This window comes from Oryctolagus cuniculus, chromosome X (assembly GCF_051225735.1).
Source record: "Oryctolagus cuniculus isolate XC-2025 breed Fujian yellow rabbit chromosome X, ASM5122573v1, whole genome shotgun sequence".
In the NCBI taxonomy this organism is placed as follows: Eukaryota; Metazoa; Chordata; class Mammalia; order Lagomorpha; family Leporidae; genus Oryctolagus; species Oryctolagus cuniculus.
The window spans coordinates 111,488,319-111,505,079 of record NC_142888.1 but is presented as its reverse complement, the minus strand read 5'-3'; the positions used below and the strand labels follow the sequence as shown (position 1 = coordinate 111,505,079).

The window sequence follows — 16,761 nt, the reverse complement described above, 5'->3', positions numbered from 1 at the left end:
TTTTGCATTCTCATATTGATGATTGGTGTCTTCTCCTTTTTTTCCTTGGCTAATCTTTCTAAGAGGGACATGCATTTTATTATTCTTTTCAGAAAACCTATTTTTGTCTTTATTGTTTTTTTCTATGTATGTTAGATTTTAGTTCATTAATTCTTATTCTTATCTTTAACATTTCCTTCCTTCTGCTTTCTTTGGTATTTATTTGCAATTCTTTTTCTAGCTTCTTGAGATGGAACCCTAGGTTATTGGTTTTTAGATTTTCTTCTTTTCTTTTTCTTTAATTTAATGTATTTTTAAAAAATATTTATTTATTTGAAAGGCAGAGTTAGAGAGAGAGAGAGAGAGACAGATCGAGAGATCGAGAGATCTTCAATCTGCTCGTTCTTTCCCCATGGCCTTTCTAGGTGCATGAGCAGGGAGCTGGATCAGAGGTGGAGTAGCTGGGAATCAAACTGGCATCCATATGGGATGCTGGTTCCACAGGCAGTGTCTTTACCCGCTATGCCACAGTGCCGGCCCCAATTTCTTATTTTCTAATGAATGCATTTAAATGGCCTTTTAAGCATTGCTTGATTCTGGAAGTCTTAAAGTGTTGTGTGCTCATATCATTGTCAAAATATTCTCTAATTTGTATTGTGATTGCTCTTTGCTGCATTAATTATCCAGAAATATGTTTCTTACTCTCCAAGTACAGTCATCCACCACACAAAGACCTTCTGTTCAATGATGGATTGCATATACAATAGTGGTTCCATAAGTAATATCACCCGGTGAATTTGTAACCATCTTAATTTGTGTAAGTACCCTGTATGGCACTCCCACAATGACAAAATCACTTAACTATGTGTTTATGAGAATGTATCTAAGTTGTTAACTTATGTAAGACTATAGTTGAGAATTTTCTAATCAACATTATGTTATGGATTTCAGATTTCCTTTTATTATGGTGACAAACTCTGAATGATTTTGATTCTTTGAAATTTGCTGAGGCTTGCTTTATTGACCCAGTATATGGTCAATTTTGATAAATGTTACGTTTGCATTTGAAAATAATATATGCAAATATTATGTTGTTGGATAGAATACCCTATTTATCTGTCTGTCTAACGGCCAAAAAGTTTCTGAGATTGAACAATTTGTAAAGAATAAAAAATTTACTTCTTACTCTTTGGGAGGCTAGACTGTCCACGATCAAGCTGCTGTCAGCTTTGGTGTATAGAAAGAGCCCGTTATCTGCTTTCAAGATGATGCCTTGTTGCCACATCCTCTCAAAGGGAGGAATGCTGTGTCCTCACATGTCAGAAGGTAGGAAGACAAGACAATGTTTCCTTCAACCTCTCTTTTTTAAAAAAACTATATATTTATTTATTTAAGGGTGTGAGGGGAGAGAGAGAGGGAGATATCTTCCATCTGCTGGTTCACTCCCCAAATGCACACAATAACCAGGTCTATGCAAGGCCAAAGCCAGGGGAATGGAACTCCATTCCGATCTCCAACATGGGTGGCAGGGATCCCAGAACTTGAATCATTATCTCCTGCCTCCAAAGTGCATTGGCAGGAAGTGGGGTCCAACGTGGAGTAGCCGGGACTTGAACCAGTCATTCAGATATGGGATACAAGTGTCCAAAGAAGTACCTTAAACCTGCTGCACTACAACAGCCACTCAAGGATTAACTTTCAACATGAATTTTGGAGGGGGCGTCATTATTCAGACTATGCCCACTCTCCACAAACTGCAAAACTAAAAGCCAAGGAGTGATGGAGATACTACTGGCAAGGCAACTGCATTACGGAACTCCCCTTATCGCCCGAGACCACCGGGCCTTGTGTGTGACCATGGATCCAGGGAAATTTCTGATGTCAATTTGCATATAAAACATGAGAGAATCTGCCACTAAAATGTTTCTTTGTATTAAAAAATTATGAGTAGTTTTAATATTTTCTTAAATCACAAATGGAACATCTTGTACCTCTTCTCGTATATATACACCTCATTTTTGGAATCATTAATAAGTGCTGTTTTCATGACGACTCATAAATAAGGGTGAGGAACCTCACCTAGACAGAGAAAATGACCATCTACTATCTGCTTTCCTCTTCTTCAACCTTAAAGTTTGGGGCCAGTGCTGTGGCGTGGTGAGTTAAGCCATGGCCTGCAGTGCCAGCATCCAATACAGGTACCAGTTCAAGTCCCAACTCCTCTACTTCCAATCCAGCTCTCTGCTATGGCCTGGGAAAGCAGCAGAAAATGGCCTAAGTTCCTGGGTCCCTGCATCCATGTGGGAGACCCAGAAGAAGCTCCTGGCTCCTGGCTTCAGCCTGGCACAGCCCTGGTCATTGGGGCCATGTGGGGAATGAACCAGCAGATGGAAGATCTCTCTCTCTCTCTCTCTCTCTCTGTAACTGTACCTTTCAAATAAATTTAAAAACAACATCAAAAACCCTAAAGATCTCAGTGCAGAAAAAAGAGAGAGACATAAAGAAACTCTTAACTCTGCTCTACACCCATGCTGGGAACCCTTCCCTGTCCTGCCAGAAGAGAGACTAGATAAAATCAGAGTGAAGCTAGAAATCAGTCTAGCTGAATCCTTATTACTGAACTGAGACTGTGTTATTCACTAGCTGGAAAATTGTGGGATGGAACTGAAATTCCACTGAAACAAATGCAGAGTGGGAAAGGAGAGGTCAATACAGCATAATGGTAATCACATTTTAAAAATCATCAGGAAATATATTTTAAGACTTTTCAGGCATCGATGTACAAGTACAAAGAGCAGACAGTGAAGACACCACGAAGAAAACTGCATCAGGCTAATAAAATGAGACGTGGAAGTGATGTCACTGTATAGTGTAATACAGATAATCTGTCATGCAGATGGACCATATGACATAGTCAATCTGGAATAGATAAATGGTGGAGGTCAACTAACACAGGCACAAAGGTCAGGTACATACTGGTTTGAATCTGGGTTCTGCCACTATAAACATGTTGCTTAACTTCCTAAAGCCTCAGTCTCCTGAAGTATAAAATGGGAACGATGATAGTATTTGTTTTATAGGGCTACGGGTACGGATAAATAACTGGCATGTAGTAAGTGCTTCAACAAATGCAGGGGTCATCATATCAGCACTATCATCTACCTCATCATCAGATGCAAAAGTTGCTTCCTTTTCTGCTAAAAAGGAAACATCTGGAGGGGGGTGGCATTTAGCCTAGTCGTTAAACTGCTGGTTGGGATGTTCAAGTCCCAGCTCCATTCTTGATTCTACCTACCTGCTAATGTGGACTCTGGGAGGCAACAAGAGATGGCACAAGTAGTTGGGTCTCTGCCAACCACATGAGAGACTTGGACTGCGTTCCCAGCTCCTGTTCATCTGTTTGTTGCTGGCATTTGGGGAGCGAATCAGTGGTTGGGGTGCTCTCTGCTCATTCATTCTCTCTCTCTTTCTGCCTCTCTTTCCCTCTCCCTCTTCCTCTCCTTCTCCCTCTCCGTCTCCCTCCTTCCCTCTCTGCGAGGGACTCAATCACTTAAATCATCATCTGCTTCCTCTCAGGATGCCTAGAAGAAGCTGGATCAGAAGCAGAGTAGCTGAGAATCTAACCAGAACTCTGACATGGGATGTAGGAACCCCAAGTGACAGCTTAGCCTTCTAATCTACAACATCTATCTCATTCATTTTTAAAAACTGAGTACTGTTCCATTGTATGCATATCCCACATTTTGCTTATCTATTCATCTGGTGATGGTCATATGGGTTGTTTCCATCTTTCAGCTCTTGTAAATAATGCTGCTGAGAATAGGCTGACTGTTTAACCCATCTGATGAATTGGCAGCTGGTCGAACGATCATGCTCAAAGCATGTTTATAAGTGAAATGATGGCATCTTTAAAGGAAATTTCTAGTGCTTTCCTACAGGGTTCTTTCTGCAGCTCTCTCAAGAAGATATAGAAAGTGTGATGGACTCATTTGTATTGCAGGTGACACAAATGTGGATGAATGATAACTACGTAATATAGCAAAATTAGAATTTGAAGACTCTGACAAGTTGGAGAAACTGACTAAATCAAGAAAGATGAAATTTCATAGAAGAAAAATTAAGGTCATATACCTGAGTCCAAAAAACCAACTACATGAGTACGGGCTGAGAATTCCATCAGTTTAAAAGAGTAAGCTGAACTCAGGCCTCAGAATCAGCCCCTAAGGCATTCGGATCTGGCTAAAAAGCCCATGAGAGTTTCTCAGGCATGGAAAGCCAAGACACTGTGGCAAAAAATGACCTAAATGAAAGATCTCTGTGAGTGAGATCCCAGCAGAAAGAACGGGCCATCAAAGAAGGAGGTAACTTTCTCTGAAGGGAGGAGAGAACTTCCACTTTGACTATGGCCTTGTCTAAATAAGGTTGGAGTTTGTGAACTCAAAAGGCTTCCATAGCCTTGGCAGCTCATGACAAGAGCCTCAGATGATTACTGATGTCATAAACAAGAGTGTCAATTGTTAAATCCACAACAGGAGTCACTGTGCACCTACTCCCCATGTAAGATCTTTGTCCTTAATGTATTGTACTATGAGAATTAATGGTAAAAGTAGTATTCAAACAGTACCTTATACTTTGTGTGTCTGTTTGGGTGCAATCTGTTGAAATCTTTACTTAGTATAGAGCTGATCTTCTGCATATAAAAATAATTAAAAATGAATCTTAATGAAGAATGGGATGGGAGAGGGAGTAGGAAATGGGATAGTTTGTGGGTGGGAGGGTGGTTATGGGGGGAAGAACTGCTATAATCCAAAAGTTGTAATTTTGAAATTTATATTTATTAAATAAAAGTTCTCTATTAAAAAATAAGAATAAGCTGAGAGGCCAGTGCTGTGGCGCAGTGGGTTAAAGCCCCAGCCTACTGTGCCAGCATCCCATATGGGCAGTGGTTCTAGACCCAGCTGCTCCTCTTTTGATCCAGCTCTCTGCTATGGCCTGGGAAAGTAGTAGAAGATGGCCTAAATCCTTGGGCCCGTGCACTCGTGTGGAAAACCTGGGAGAAGCTCCTGGCTCCTTGCTTTGGATCAGCTCAGCTCTGGCTGTTGCAGTCATTTGGAGAGTGAACCAGCAGAATGGAAGACCTCTCTCTCTCTGGCTCTACCTCTCTCTGTAGCTGTGTCTTTCAAATAAATAAAATAATTCTTTAAAAAAAAGAGTAAGCTGAATTTGTACCAATAAAGTTAATTGCCCTCCCCAACATTGAATTGATGTTAGGCTACACTAGTGGAAATGTAATATCTAAAACACAGATTATAGTCCTAATTTACTCTGTTCCACACCTAGGATATTGGTATTTTTTTAAACATTTATTTAATGAGTATAAATTTCCAAAGTACATCTTATGGATTACAATGGCTCCCCCCCCCATAATTTCCCTCCCACCTGCAACCCTCCCCTCTCCCACTCCCTCTCCCCTTACATTCACATCAAGATTCATTTTCAATTCTCTTTATATACAGAAGATCAGTTTAGTATATATTAAGTAAAGATTTCAACAGTTTGCACCCACACAGAAACACAAAATGAAAAATACTGTTTGCGTACTAGTTATAGCATTAAATCACAATATACAGCACATTAAGGACAGAGATCCTACATGATGAGTAAGTGCACAGTGACTCCTGTTGTTGACTTAACAAATTGACTTTCTTGTTTATGGCATTAGTAATCTCCCTAGGCTCTAGTCATGAGTTGCCACGGCTATGGAAACCTTTTGAGTTTGCCGACTCTGATCATATTTAGACAAGGTCATAGTCAAAGTGGAAGTTCTCTCCTCCGTTCAGAGAAAGGTACCTCCTTCTTTGATGGCCCCGTTCTTTCCACTGGGAACTCACTCGTGGAGATCTTTCATTTAGGTAATTTTTTTTTGCCATAGTGTCTTGGCTTTCCATGCCTGAAATACTCTCATGGGCTTTTCAGCCGGATCCACATGCCTTAAGGGCTGATCCTGAGGACAGAGTGCTGTTTAGGACATCTGCCATTCTATGAGTCTGCTGTGTATCCTGGTTCCCATGTTGGATTGTTCTCTGCCTTTTTGATTCTATCAGTTAGTATTTGCAGACACTAGTCTTGTTTGTGTGATCCCTTTGACTCTTAGACCTATCAGTGTGATCAATTGTGAACAGAAATTGATCACTTGGACTAGTTAGATGGCATTGGTACATGCCACCTTGATGGGGTTGAATTGGAATCCCCTGGCACGTTCCTAACTCTACCATTTGGGGCAAGTCCGATTGAGCATGTCCCAAATTGTACATCTCTTCCCTCTCCTATTCCCACTCTTATATTTAACAGGGATCATTTTTCAGTTGTTTCAACACTTAAGAATAACTGTATATTAATTACAGAATTCAACCAATAATATTAAGTAGAACAACCAAAAAAATACTGAAAGGGATAATGTATTGAGTTGTTCATCAATAGTCAGGGAAAGGGCTGATCAAGTCACCATTTCTCATAGTGTCCATTTCACTTTAACAGGTTTCCTTTTTAGTGCTCGGTTAGTTGTCACCGATCAGGGAGAACATATGATATTTGTCCCTTTGGCGCTGGCTTATTTTACTCAGCATGATGTTTTCCAGATTCCTCCATTGTGTTGCAAATGACCTGATTTCATTGTTTGTCACTGCTGTATAGTATTCTATAGAGTTTTCACTGATGTATAGTATTCTATAGAGTACATGTCCCATAATTTCTTTATTCAGTCTACTGCTGATGGGCATTTAGGTTGGTTCCAGGTCTTAGCTATTGTGAATTGTGCTGCAATAAACATTAATGTGCAGACAGCTTTTTTGTTTGCCAATTTCATTTCCTTTGGGTAAATTCCAAGGAGTGGGATGGCTGGGTTGTATGGTAGGGTTATATTCAGGTTTCTGAGGAATCTCCAGACTGACTTCCATAGTGGCTTGACCAGTTTGCATTCCCACCAACAGTGGGTTAGTGTCCCTTTTTCCCCAATCCTCGCCAGCATCTATTGTTGGAGGATTTCTGAATGTAAGCCATTCTAACTGGGGTGAGGTGAAACCTCATTGTGGTTTTGATTTGCATTTCCCTGATTGCTAGTGATCTTGAGTGATCACTATACCTGTTGGCCCTTTGGATTTCCTCTTTTGAAAAATGTCTATTGAGGTCCTTGGCCCATCTCTTAAGTGGGTTGTTTGTTTTGTTGTTGTGGAGTTTCTTGATCTCTTTGTAGATTCTGGTTATTAATCCTTTATCTGTAGCATAGTTTATAAATATATTTTCCCATTCTGTTGGTTGCCTCTTCACTTTCCTGACTGTTTCTTTTGCAGTACAGAAACTTCTCAATTTGATGCATTCCCAATAGTTAATTTTGGCTTTGACTGCCTGTGCCTCTGGGGTCTTTTCTAAGAAGTCTTTGCCAGTGCTAATATCTTGTAGGGTTTCTCCAATGTTCTCTAATAATTTGATGGTGTCGGGTCATAGATTTAGGTCTTTAATCCATGTTGAGTGGATTTTTGTGTAAGGTGTAAGGTTAGGGGTCTTGCTTCATGCTTCCGTACGTGGAAATCTAGTTTTCCCAGCACCATTTATTGAATAGACTGTCCTTACTCCAGGGATTGGTTTTAGATCCTTGATCAAATATAAGTTGGCTGTAGATGTTTGGATTGATTTCTGGTGTTTCTATTCTGTTCCATTGTTCTGTCCATCTGTTTCTGTACCAGTACCATGCTGTTTTGATTACAACTGCCCTGTAGTATGTCCTGAAATCTGGTATTGTGATGCCTCTGGCTTTGTTTTTGTTGTGCAAGATTGCTTTATCTATTCGAGGTCTCCTGAGTCTCCATATGAATTTCAGCATCATTTTTTCTAGATCTGAGAAGAATGTCTTTGGTATCTTGATTGGTATCACATTGAATCTGTAAATTGCTTTTGGGAGAATGGAAATTTTGATGATATTGATTCTTCCAATCCATGAGCATGGAAGATTTTTCCATTTTTTGGTATCCTCTTCTATTTCTTTCTTTAAGATTTTGTAATTCTCATCGTAGAGATCTTTAACATCCTTGGTTAAGTTTATTCCAAGGTATTTGATTGTTTTTGTAGCTATTGTGAATGGGATTGATCTTAGCAGTTCTTTCTCAGCTGTGGCATTGCCTACGTATACAAAGGCTGTTGATTTTTGTGCATTGATTTTATATCCTGCTAATTCGCCAAACTCTTCTATGAGTTCCGATAGTCTCTTAGTAGAGTTCTTTGGATCCCCTAAATAAAGAATCATATCATCTGCAAAGGGGGATGGTTTGACTTCTTCCTTCCCAATTTGTATCCCTTTAATTTCTTTTTCTTGCCTAATAGCTCTGGCTAAAACTTCCAGTACTATATTGAATAGCAGTGGTGAGAGTGGGCATCCCTGTCTGGTACCAGATCTCAGTGGAAATGCTTCCAACTTTTCCCTATTCAATAGGATGCTGGCTGTGGGTTTTTTATAAATTGCTTTGATTGTATTGAGGAATGTTCCTTCCATACCCAGTTTACTTAGAGTTTTCATCATGAAAGGGTGTTGAATTTTATCTAATGCTTTCTCGGTGTCTATTGAGATAATCATATGGTTTTTCTTCTGCAGTTTCATAATGTGGTGTATCACATTGATTGATTTGCGAATACTGAACCATCCCTGCATACCAGGGATAAATCCCACTTGGTCTGGGTGGATGATCTTTCTGATGTGTTGTTGTATTCTATTGGCGAGAATTTTATTGAGTATTTTTGCGTCTATTTTCATCAGGGATATTGGTCTGTAGTTTTCTTTCAATGCTGCATCTTTCTCTGGCTTAGGGATTAAGGTGATGCTGGCTTCATAGAAAGAATTTGGGAGGATTCCATCTTTTTCAGTTATTCTGAATAGTTTGAGAAGAAATGTCTTTAAATGTCTGGTAGAATTCAGCAGTGAATCTATCTGGTCCTGGGCTTTTCTTTGTTGGGAGGGCCTCTATTGCTGTTTCAATTTCTTTTTTTTTTATTTTTATTTTTGACAGGCAGAGTGGACAGTGAGAGAGAGAGACAGAGAGAGAAAGGTCTTCCTTTGCCGTTGGTTCACCTCCAATGGCCGCCGCTGCAGCCGGCGCACCGCGCTGATCCAATGGCAGGAGCCAGGATCCAGGTGCTTTTCCTGGTCTCCCATGGGATGCAGGGCCCAAGCACCTGGGCCATCCTCCACTGCACTCCCTGGCCATAGCAGAGAGCTGGCCTGGAAGAGGGGCAACCGGGACAGAATCCGGCACCCCAACCGGGACTAGAACCCGGTGTGCCGGCGCCGCAAGGTGGAGGATTAGCCTATTGAGCCACGGCGCCGGCTACTGCTGTTTCAATTTCTGTCTCAGTTATGGGTCTATTTAGGTTTTCTATGTCTTCATGGTTCAATTTAGGTAGGTTGCATGTGTCCAGGAATCTATCCATTTTTGATACTTTTCCCTGTTTGCTGGCATACAACTCTTTGTAGTAATTTCTGATGATTCTTTTTATTTCTGTGGTGTCTGTTGTTACATTTCCTTTTTCATCTCTGATTTTATTGATTTGGGTCTTTTCTTTTTTTAGTTAGTTGAGCAAATGGTGTGTCAATTTTATTCATTTTTTCAAAAACCAGCTCTTCACTTGGCTGATTTTTTGTAATTTTTTTATTCAATCCTTTTGATTTCTTCTCTGATTTTAATTATTTCTCTTCTCCTAATAGATTTGGATCTAGTTTCCTGCAGTTTTTCTAGAGCCTTGAGATGCGTTGAAAGCTCATTTATTTGGTGCCTTTACAATTTCTTGATGTAGGCAGCTATTGCTATAAACTTTCCTCTCAACACTGCTTTTGCCGTATCCCATGTTTTGATATGTTGTGTGTTATCCTCATTTACTTCCAGAAAGTTTTTGATTTCTCTTTTGATTTCTTGAATGACCCTGTGTTCATTCAGGAGCATGTTGTTCAGTCTCCATGTGTTTGCATATGCTCTAGGGATTCCTGAGTTGCTAATTTCCACCTTCATTCAGCTGTGGTCTGAGAAGCTGCATGGTATGATTCTAATTCTTTTAAATTTGCTGAGACTTGCTTTATGGCCTAGTATGTGGTCAATCCTAGAGAAGGTTCCATGCACTGCTGAGAAGAATGTAAAACCTTTAAATGTAGGATTGAAAGTTCTGCAGATATCTGTTAGATCCATTTGGGCAATAGTGTCGATTAAATCTGCTGTTTCCTTGTTGATCTTCTGTCCGGTTGATCTGTCTATTTCTGAGAGTGGAGTACTGAAGTCCCCCAGTACTATTGTATTGGAATCTAAGTCTCCCTTTAAGTCCCTTAACATATCTTTTATATAAACCAGTGCCCTGTAATTAGGTGCATATACATTTATAATAGTTACATCTTCATGTTGAATTGAACCCTTAATCATTATATAGTGCCCCTCTTTGTCTCTCTTAACAGTTTTTGTGTTAAAGTTTGTTTTGTCTGATATTAATACGGCTACACCTGCTTTTTTTTTTTGTTTCTGTTGGCATGGAATATCTTTTTCCAACCTTTCACTTTCAGTCTGCATGCATCTTTGTTGGAAAGATGTGTTTCTTATGGGCAGCAAATAGATGGGTTTTGTTCCTTAATCCAATCAGCCAGTCTGTACCTTTTAACTGGAGAGATGAGTCCATTAACATTCAATGCGACTATTGATAAGTAGTAACTTTGCCCTGCCATTTTCCCACAGATATTTTCTAGTATATGCTTTGAGCTTCCTATTATCTTTTACTGGTAGGTTTTCTTCCTTTACCTTCTTTCATATTGATGGCCGTGTTTCTGTGTTTCTGTGTGCAGCACATCTTTAAGCATTTTTTTCAGGGCTGGACGAGTGGCGACAAATTCTTTCAATTTCTGTTTGCTATGAAATGTCTTTATTTCACCTTCATTCACAAATGAGAGCTTTGCAGGATATAATATTCTGGGCTGGCAGTTTTTCTCTCTTAGCACCTGGACTATATCTCACCATTCCCTCCTAGCCTGTAGGGTTTCTGATGAGAAGTCAGTTGTGAGTCTAATTGGAGATCCTCTGAGAGTAAGCTGACGTTTCTCTCTTGCACATTTTAGGATCTTTTCTTTCTGTTTCACTGCGGTGAGTTTAATTACCACGTGTCGTGGTGAGGATCTCTTTTGGTCATGTTTATTAGGGGTTCTATGAGCTTCCTGTACTAGGATGTCTCTGTCCTTCTCCAAACCCGGGAAATTTTCTGCTAGTATCTCACTAAAAAGGCCTTCTAATCCTTTCGCCCTCTCCATGCCTTCAGGGACTCCTAGAACCCAAATGTTGGGTTTTTTAATAGTATCCTGTAGATTCCCAACAATATTTTTTAGATTTCTAATTTCCTCTTCTTTTTCTTTGGTTTGACTGTATACTTTCCTGTGCTCTGTCTTCTAAGTCCGATATTCTCTCTTCTGCTTCACTGATTCTGTTTTTAAGGCTCTCTAATGTGTTTGTCATTTGATCTATTGAATTCTTCATTTCATTATGATTTCTCTTCACTATCACAGTTTCATGTTCTACTAGTTGCTTCATTTCATTTTGATTCCTCCTTAATATTTCATTTTCGTGAGAGAGATTTTCTATCCTGTCCAGTAAGGATTTCTGTAGTTCAAGAATTTGTTTTTGAGAACTTCTTAATGTTCTTATCAATTTTTTGAGATCCGTTTCTTGCATTTCTTCTATCTCATCATCTTCATAATCTTGAATTGGGGTGTCTTTTTCATGATAGTGTCTTCCTTGTTCTTGTTTCCTCGGTTTCTGCATTTGTTGTTTGGCACTGTGGAGATATTCTTTGCTTTCTTCGCTGTAGTGGTTTTTCTCATTATACTATGACTCTGGATTAAGTGGTCTATTTTTGATGGATCCTTAGAGGCTGTGATGGGTGTGGTGTGGCCAGAGAGCTCTCTTTGGTTCTTCAGGGTTAAGGGTGTGCCAAAGGTGACTCACCCAGGTTGTTCTCTCTATCTTTCTCTCTCGCTTGCTCACTTGCTTTTTTTTTTTTTTTTTTTTTTGACTCAGAAGGGAAGTAATTCCGCACAGCTGAGTGGAATTGAGGGTAGTTGATGTATGATATCTGGCCCCTGTGGGTTTCGTCTGCTCTACCCCAAGGACCACACAAAGGGTCTATGCAGCCCTCAGTGTGGTCTCAAATTTCTCTGCAGGCTCCCACCAGGTTGCGAAAGTTACTGAGTTTGTGTACTCTGTGAGTTATCTCGCCCACCCTCAGATTCTCACAGTCTCAGTTAAATAGCTCCACACCTTCACTAGGTCCTAACCTCCTGTTATGTTTCCCCACCAGAGTCAGGTGTTTCTGCTTGCCCGATGGCGGGCACTGCTTTACGTATGTCCAAAATGGCGCCTGCTCTTTGTCTTGCTCGGCTTTGTAAGGTGAGTGGAGAGAGAGGCTCGTGTCTGTGCCGGTTCCCCTTATTTATTCATTTTTTCTCTCCTCCAGTCTGGTGAACTTTCCCCAGCAGGGCTTCAAGCCTCATTCCCTTTAGGCTCTTTCTGCCATTTCCCTGCCAATGTCTCGGGCTACTGAGGTTTTTGTCTCAGCTCCTCTTCCAGTGCTGGTGTGCAAACTCCGTGGCTGGGCTTCCGAGCCGTGGGCGTCCTTGCTCTCCCTGTAGGTCCTACATGTCACATCCACTAGATCCGGAAGAGTTTCCTCTGTAATTTTTTTCCTGAGCCTTTCCATGAGACTACAGTAAATCCACTTTTATTAAACTATCTTTTCCTGGACTATCAGTGTGTGCCCTCACTATTCTGCCATCTTGGCTTCGCCCCAGATATTGGTATTGTTTTTAAATTTCTTGACAGGCAGAGTGGATAGTGAGAGAGACAGAGGGAAAGGTCTTCCTTTTGCCTTTGGTTCACCCTCCAATGGCCGCTGTGGCAGGCGTGCTGCGGCCGGTGCACTGCGCTGATCTGATGGCAGGAGTCAGGTACTTATCCTGGTCTCCCATGGGGTGCACGGCCCAAGCACTTGGGCCATCCTCCACTGCACTCCCTGGCCACAGCAGAGAGTTGGCCTGGAAGAGGGGCAACCGGGACAGAATCTGGCGCCCCTACCGGGACTAGAACCTGGTGTGCCAGTGCCGCAAGGTGGAGGATTAGCCTAGTGAGACATGGCGCCGGCTAGGATATTGGTATTAATTACTGAGAAACACTCTCAAGAATGCAGAATAGTGTAATATGAACTTTATTATTATTATTATTACTTAAAGATTTATTTATTTATTTGAAAGGCAGAGTTACAGAGAGGCAGAGGCAGAGAGAGAAAGCTCTTCCATCCGCTGGTTTACTCCCCAATTGGTTGCAATGGCCAGAGCTGGGCTGATCCAAAGCCAGGAGCCAGCACCTTGTGCAGGGGCCCAAGCACATGGGTCATCTTCTACTGCTTTCCTAGGCCATGGCAGAGAGCTGGATCAGAAGTGGAGCAGCCAGGACTAGAACTTGCACCCCATGGGATGCCAGCATGTCAGGCAGTGGCTTTACCTCCTACACCACAGTGCAGGTCCATTATTTTTAATTTTGATTTTAATTAGTTTTTAACAGATTCAATATGATTTGTGGATACTATTCTAAAAGCATCTTGATATTCCCTTTTTCCCTCCCTCCCCCCTCCCTCCCACCCTCTTTTCTTTCCCCTTTCTTGTCTTTTTTAGTTTTTGAGATAACATATTTAAAATTATATTATAGTAAAAAGGCTTAATACTTTACCAAATAAGAAGTTTAACAAGTAATAAGCAAAAATACTCTAGTTTAGTGGGGAAATTTATTGTAATCAACACCTTATTTCAAGTATATTCAAGTTAATAATTTCTAATTCTATGACTTTGAACAAATGACTTAGTCTCTTCTGTCTCCATTTCCTCAACTTTACAATACAGATACTAATCAGGCTATAGTAAAGATTAAATGAAGTAGTGCAGAGTAAGCACTCCATTAATATTAATTTTTTTAAAATTATGTAGACAAACTGGAATATATTCAGAGAAAGGTCATCACTGATTCATTAATTTATTCCACACATATTTATTAAGTGCCTCCACCATCAGAGGAGGAACACTTGAAACTCGGGATGATCAACCTAGAGATGCTGTAATGTGGAGGATATGGCAGCTGTGTAATTGCCTGTGGAAGAGGCATTAGTCTCTTTCTGAATGGCCCCATGGAATATAACTAGAACAACTGAATGGAAGCCTAGAGATATTGCATGTCGGGAAAATGGAGTTTGCTTGAGGAACTGTCATTGCAGGTGATGTGCTGTTGTAAAGGAGATTCTAGCATCAGACGAGGGGGTTGAAGAGATGGTCTCTGAGGCTCCTTTGTTCTTCCAGACCTGCAGAGTATATGATGATATGAAAATGTTGCTCCTTTCCTACTTGAGAGATGATAGAAAATCGATACACCTAATACCTCCCACTTCCAATTTCTTCATCAAACCACATATGGACCTAAACAACGAGTTCAAGTCTGAGGAAGATTAACCTGGGAAACTTGACCCATTTCTCTTTCAACTGTTCAGTGTACAAGTGATTCTTTTGTAATGGCATCACTCGGACACCCAAATCTTTCCTCCAGATCCTCTGCATAATTACTACGAAAATGGTGGCCTATGTGTCCTGGGATGCAGAGGCTGGAAGAAGTCTGATGAGTTATTAAACAAAGATTTTGAAATGCGCTTCTAAAACAAGAGTCATTTCAGGGGAAAGAAAAATCAGTTCAACATTTTAATGTTAGATTCAAGAGTGGCACCTGAGAACACAGTGTAAGGTTTGGTAGAGTTTTTGGGAGAGTTATTAATTAATGAATAATAATGCTTTTTAGTTTTACAGGTTTTTATAGACTAGTGCTCAGGACTATAACTGCTGTAGTGAGAAAACTTGAGTCAGAGAATTTTGGCTTAGTAAATGGCCCAGACATTCGTTGTTTGTCATTTGAGATGAATGTGAAATAAGAATAAACCATAACAGAAAGCTTCATAGAAAAATGCATCGTTTTTTTTTCCATTATGTCCTAAAAAGTAAGGATGCTCTAGAGATCAAAGGCACTATATAAATCTACCAAATAAAAATATAAATTAGAACTACACTATATCCACAAAATACATAAACAATCAGATAGTTTAAATGACTCTATGAATTAGTCTTTCAAACATAACAAAAGATGTTGAATGGTAAGGAACTGTCTCAGTTTTTGTTTTTGAAGGACAATTTTTCTTAACTCTTCAAAAAAAAAAAAAAACTGCAAGAGAAGTGAGCACTTTCAAATTCATTTCATAGGGCCAGCCTTACCCTGATATCAAAGACACAGAAGAGGAAAATTATAGGCCAATATCCCCAATGAACAAAAATGTAAAAATACTTAATAAAATACCAGTAAATTAAATTCAACAACACATTAAATGATCACACACCATGACCAAGTGGGATCTACCCTTGAGAGGCAAGGGTAGTTCGCCATATGAAAATCAACAGATGAGATATACCACATTAACAAAGTGAAGAAAAACCGTGTGATCATTCCAAATACATGAGAAAAAACATTTGAAAAATTCAACATCCATTCATAATTTAAAAAAGATGTTGAGCACAGAAGGACTGTGTCTCGACACAGTAAATACCACATATGATAAACCTGCACTGAAACAGGAAAAAGTTGAAAGCTTTTCTTCTAAAATCAGAAACGAGATAAGCATTTCCCATTTTTACCATTCTATTCTTAGATAGTTCTGGAATTTCTAGTCAGAGCAATTAGGCCCCCACCAAAAGTGTGGCATCCAAACTGGAAAGCAAGTATTAATTGTTGCTGCTTGCAGATGGTTAGAACTAATAAACAAATGTATTACAGTTTCAGGATGCAAAATATACATACAAGAATTAGTGCCTTTTTTAAAAAAAGAAGATGTATTTATTTATTTTGAAAGTCAGAGTAACAGAGAGAGAGAGAGAGGGAGAGACAGAGAGAGAGACAGAGAGAGGGAGAGGGAGAGAGAGAGAGAGATCTTCCATCTGCTGATTCACTCCCCAGGTGGCCACAATGGCCAACACTGCACCAGGCTGAAGCCAAGAGCCAAGAGCTTCATTTGTGTCTCCTACATTGGGGGCAGGGGTCCAAACAATTGGGTCATCTTCCATTGCTTTTCCCAGGCCATTAGCAGGGAGCTGGATCAGGAGTGGAGCAGCTGGGACACAAACTGGTACTCATATGGGATGCTGGCATCACAAGCAGTGGCTTCACCCATCATGATACAACACTGGCCCCAGTAGCATTTCTATATATGAGTATGGAACTATCCAAAAAGGGAACAAAGAAAGCCACTCCATTTAATATAGCTACAAACAAAAATATTTTGGAAAATCTAACCAAGGAGTTGAAAGGTCTGCATGCTGAAAGCTATGAAATATATAATGAAAGAAATTTTAGCAGACACAAATGAATGAAGTAGAAGAATTAATATTATCAAAATAGCCATGCTGCCCATCATGATCTACAGATTCAATTCAAGTTTGAAAATTTATTTTCTTTATTTGAAAGGCAGAGTTACAGAGAGAAAAGGAGAAACAAGAAAATATTTTCCATCTGCTGTTCACTCCCCAAATGGCCGCAATGACTGGAGCTGGGCCAAGCCAAAGCCAGGAGCCAGGAGCCAGGAGCTTCTTCCAGGTCTCTCAGGTAGGTGGAAGGGCCCAAGGACTTGGGCCAT

General features: G+C 40.2%; 1 long non-coding RNA gene across 1 annotated transcript in view; it reads right to left on the bottom strand.

Annotated features, from left to right (window-relative positions):
• Positions 1-13,702: 13,702 nt before the first annotated feature.
• The window catches only part of LOC127484906 (uncharacterized), a 58,536-nt gene continuing 55,477 nt past the window's right edge, over positions 13,703-16,761 (bottom strand). The window contains exon 5 of the long non-coding RNA XR_016228119.1: positions 13,703-14,394. This is a non-coding gene — a long non-coding RNA (uncharacterized LOC127484906). The remainder of the gene's footprint in view (positions 14,395-16,761) is intronic.